This window comes from Helianthus annuus, chromosome 17 (genome assembly GCF_002127325.2).
Source record: "Helianthus annuus cultivar XRQ/B chromosome 17, HanXRQr2.0-SUNRISE, whole genome shotgun sequence".
Classification (NCBI taxonomy): Eukaryota; Viridiplantae; Streptophyta; class Magnoliopsida; order Asterales; family Asteraceae; genus Helianthus; species Helianthus annuus.
In genome coordinates, this window is record NC_035449.2 from 111,405,240 (window position 1) to 111,410,577 (window position 5,338).

The window sequence follows — 5,338 nt, forward strand, 5'->3', positions numbered from 1 at the left end:
TGTCTGTAACCTTGAACCACAAGCCTGGCTTTATTCTTGACAACAATGCCCCTTTCATCAGTTTTGTTTTTGAAGACCCACTTTGTGCCAATAGGACTTACACCCTCTGGCAGTGGTACAAGCTCTCATACTTGTTGTCTTTTGAACTGTTGGAGCTCCTCTTGTATCGCTTCTACCCAGCTATTGTCTTTCAGTGCCTCTTGGTACTTGACTGGCTGATGGAGAGATAGAAAACCAGCAAAAAGACAAATGTTTTGGGTTTGGCTTCTTGTGAGCACCCCTTCATTGATGTTGCCAATGATTTGGTCAGGTGGATGAGATCTCAAGAAGATTAAATCTCCTTAGTATGGTATGATGGCATTTGTTGGTGAAGGCTGCAGAAGTGTATCATCTGAGCTAACCACTGCCGGTGACTTTGAGGATCCAGCAGTGGCTTCAAAAGGTGGTGGAATAGGAAGTAAAGGTGTGGACACATGTTGACTTTGATCCACTGTTTGAGGACTTTTATCAACAGTGTTTGATGATGTGGAAGCAGGGGTTAAGGGGCTACTTTGGTCAACAACTGTTGAGGTAGCAGTGGTTGAGCTTTGACATCTGTTTTGAACATCTGCTGCTCTTCCCATTTTGACAGACTTTTGAGGGATGATGATTTCATACCCATAGTCTGGTGTTGAATCCTCTGATGGACCTGCACTGTTAGTCTTGACAGCAGTGTTTTCAAAATTGAATTTATCAAGATCAAACAAATCAGCAGGATTTGCTGGGATTTTCATTGATGAAAGTTCATTGAACTTTACATTTAAAGTCTCCTCCACTGCTTTGGTCCGTGTATTAAACACTTTGTAGGCCTTGGCAGTGGTTGAGTATCCCAGGTGATAACCACAGTCTACTTTGGCTGCAAATTTTGAGATGGAATCTTTTAAATTCAAAATAAAACATGGGCAGCCAAATACTTTAAAGTATGAGATCAGTGGTTTGATTTTATACAGAATTTCATAAGCAGTCTTTTTGTGCCTGGGGTTGATTAAAACTCTGTTTTGGACATAGCAAGCAGTGTTTACTACCTCTGCCCAAAAAGTTAATGGCAAACCTGAATCTGCAAGCATGGTTCTGGCAGCCTCAATCAAAGTTCTGTTCTTTCTTTCAACAACCCCATTTTTCTCTGGTGTTCTAGGGACGCTGTACTGCCTTACAATCCCTTTCTTCACACAGAAGGCATCCAACTCCTTATTTTTGAATTCTGTGCCATTCTCACTCCTGAAGACTTTCACTGGAAGGTCAAATTGCTTTTCAACCTGTGTCACAAAGTCTTGCAAAATGCCTGCAGTCTCATCTTTTGAGTGTAAAAAGAAAGTCCATGTAAACCTAGAGAAGTCATCAATAATAACCAAACAATATCTCTTCTTTTTGAGACTCATGACTTGAACTGGGCCAAACAAATCCATGTGCAACATTTGCAAACACTGGGTTGTTTTGGACTCTTCAATGGACTTGAAGGAGCTTTTATGCTGTTTTCCTTTTAAACAGGAAACACAATGCTCAGGACATGAAAACAGTTTTTGTAGTAATCCTCTTACTAGCCCATTTTTTGAAATTTCAGTGATTGTCTTGAGATTTGTGTGCCCTGGTCTTCTGTGCCAAAGTTTTGTCTCTTTGTTAGAGGCAGCTGAGAACAGACAGGCATCAGTTCTGGGACACTCTTTTGATATATCAACAACATAAACATTGCCACTTCTTTGAGCAACAAGTTTTGTTTTTCCATATTTTATTATTGCTTCAATCTTTTCAACCATTTCTGGTCCAACAATCCTACAACACTCCTTTGTGAAGAATGACCCATACCCCTTATCACTCATTTGTGAGACACTCAGGAGGTTGAATTTCAGATTGTCTATCAGATTGACATTTTCAAATTTTACATTTCCAGACTGAACTGTACCAGACCCCAGAACTTTCCCTGTACTATTATTCCCAAAGGATATATCACCCCCTCCATGGATTTTGAAATCTTTGACTAGGGCTTTACATCATGTCATGTGCCTGGAGCCTCCACTATCTACATACCAAAGACTATCTAAGCATGCAGAAGCTCCCTTGGCAGCAGCCATCATGGCACAATTACATTGATGATCACTATCTTCATCAGCTCTCCCTTCTTCCTCACCAGCTTTCTTCACTTCTTCTTTCTCTTTGTCTTCTTTTGACCAAGGGTCAGACAGTGGTTCAATCAGGGTTTCTGAATTTTCTCCCAGCAGTAGTTCACCAGCAACTGCAGTAACCACTGCTTCAGCAACTTCATCCACTGTTTCAGCACTTAGCTGTTCACCTTCAGTTTCTACCCCTTCTGGTATTGACTCTAATTCCATCAAACAAAAGTTATTATCAAAAGTATCATTAGAAGCATGGAGAGCAAAATTTTCATCACCAAGTTCATCAGGCATGCTGCTCCAATCAACAAAGCCTTGTGTGAAAAAGCTTTGCTGATCTGGTTGTGCCACTATTGGAGCAGCTTGTTGAGGTGCAATAGGTTGCACCTGTGCCTGAGGAACAGGGGCCTGAACATACTGAATTTATGGAACAATGGTTTGAACATAATGCAGCATAGTGAGCAGTGTTAACATGTGCTGCAGGGGTATAATGGGTATAGTGCACAGTGTTTTGTTGTTGTGGTCTAGGGTTTGAGCTAGGATGAGTAATTATTAGACCAGTGGTTTGACTCCTGCATTCCCTAGCAAAATGACCTAGCCTGTTACACTTGTAACACTTATTTTTTGACTTATCCAACCCCACCTTTAAATTCCCATGAAGCCCTGGGAATTTTCTCCCTGTTCTTTTGTAGAATTTGCTTGTTCTAACACTAAGCAAAGCCAATTGATGCAAAATGTCCATCTCTTCTAAGTCAGTGGGATCAAAATGTTGCAAATCATTGAGTTCAAAACACAGATTATCTGACATCTGGTTTTCACAGTTTGCAGTGAAAGCATAATTTGCAGAGTGAGGATCAGATTTGTTAAAACCAGCAGTTATGTCAATAAAATGATCAAAACTCTGATCCTTACTACTACTACCAGATTCTTCCTGACCAAAAATGTCACACCCCCAAAATCCACCTGCGGAATATCACCGCTTGGGAGCGTGACTGACCAGGATCAAGCCACCAATCATATTGGACATGTAAATAAATAGTAATAGTTATCCATCAATATGAAAGGTGTTTATCAAACCAACATAGTTAAGTATAGCGGAAGCATTTAAGTAAACCCAAACATAAGTATTAATGTGTGAAATATCATAAGTGTTCAAAAAGCATTCACGATCCTTTGCCCACAACGACCTGCTCCTCCCTGTGCAAGCTCCATAAAGTACCTAAGGTCCTGCAAGGCATGCAGCAGAGAGTCAACAACTAGTTGAGCGAGTTCACAGAAAGTAAGTTCAGTAATAGTAATAGTATGAGTCGTATTATGTTCGTTCATTGTTCATGTATAGTATTGGTTTCCATCGCGGGCCCTTTCGGCATGTATGCGAAGATTAAGGAAAGTTCTCAAGTATTCTAGACTATGTATATTTGTATCGCTGGCCACCCTGGCATGTGTGCGAACTTTAGTGTGTATAGTTCGCAGCCTCCCTACGGCATGTGAGCGAAGATCAGTCATAATATCGCAGCCAACCCTTGGCGTGTGTGCGAAGATCAGTCCAAGTAGGTATACTAGTCTAGCTGTATCTTATCATTTACCATCCTCACCCTGAGGACCATATCATTAGGTTTCATTAACTATGTACGCACGAAATAAACATCCAATCCCATTCCCACCCTGGGAACCCCATGCCTTGACTGTGTGAACTCACCTTGGGTTGCTCGGCAGATACACAAAGAAGAGGGTTCTCGAACTAACAGTGGTCAACCACGTCCAAATGATAGTGGGTAATCCGATCAACAAACGAGAAGTCTTCGAGGTGCTAGAACCGGCTGCCGTGAGTTCGTGAGGGCAAGAGAGAAAGAACTTAGGGTTTCTTTGTGTGTGAATGTGTTTAGTAACAATGAGGAATAACCCTTCCTATTGTGTGTGTTGTACGTATAAGAGAAAGGGCAATGGGCCGGCCCTTACTTGGGCTGCCCTTGAAGTCCGAATACAAGCAAAACGGCCCAAAAGGGCTTGTGCGAGTGTGAGTGTTGTGCGGTTTAGGTTGTGTTCTTAACATACACGTGACACATAAAGCACATAACATTTCATAAAATCATTAAATAGTAAACTTTCATATAAGCACGTAACGTTACAAGATAAGTCTAAAGTTCGAGTTGTCACATTATCCCCAACTAAAAAGAAATTTCGTCCCGAAATTTGGTATGCACTCACTGAGGAAGCTAGGTAAGTTCAATCGTTCACTGGTTTTCCTGGGGTGTCACATCCTCCCCCCGTTGATCTGGAATTTCGTCCCGAAATTCCGAAGTAGTAGTTTCAACCTCAGTAGTGGTTGCATTGGTTCCGAATAACTGGGGGTACTTTTCTGTCATCCTGTCTTCGCGTTCCCAGGTGTACTCTGGGCCACGTTTGGAGTTCCATCGTACTCGAACAAGAGGGATTCTCTTGTTTTTGAGGACCTTAACATCCCTGTCCGTGATTTCAACTGGCTCTTCGACGAACTGCAACCGCTCGTCGATGGTGAGTTCCTTAAAAGGAATGATAAGGGTCTCATCTGACAGGCACTTCTTCAGATTCGACACGTAAAAGACATTGTGAACTGCCCCGAGTTCAGCTGGTAGGTTCAATCTGTAGGCTACCTTGCCTATCTTCTCTATGATTTCGAATGGTCCGACGTACCGCGGATTCAGTTTGCCCCGTTTGCCAAAACGTACCACACCCTTCCAGGGTGAAACTTTGAGTAAAACCCGGTCCCCGACCTGAAATTCCAAGGGCTTTCTACGCTTGTCCGCGTAGGCTTTCTGACGGTCGCGTGCTGCCGCCATGCGTTGTCGTATCTGTGCAATCTTTTCTGTGGCGTCCACTACGATCTCTGGACCCGTGATCTGACTATCCCCCACCTCTGCCCAACAGAGAGGTGACCGGCATTTACGCCCGTACAATGCCTCGAATGGAGCGACTTGAATGCTGGTGTGATAACTATTATTGTATGAGAACTCCACCAAAGGGAGATGCTTTTCCCAGCCGTTGCCGAAATCGATAACGCATGCCTAAGCATGTCTTCAAGTGTTTGAATCGTTCGCTCAGACTGTCCATCCGTCTGAGGATGATACGCTGTGCTCATGTCTAACCGTGAGCCGAAAGATTTGTGCATCGCTTGCCATAGCTCTGACGTGAATCGTGCATCCCGATCCGAA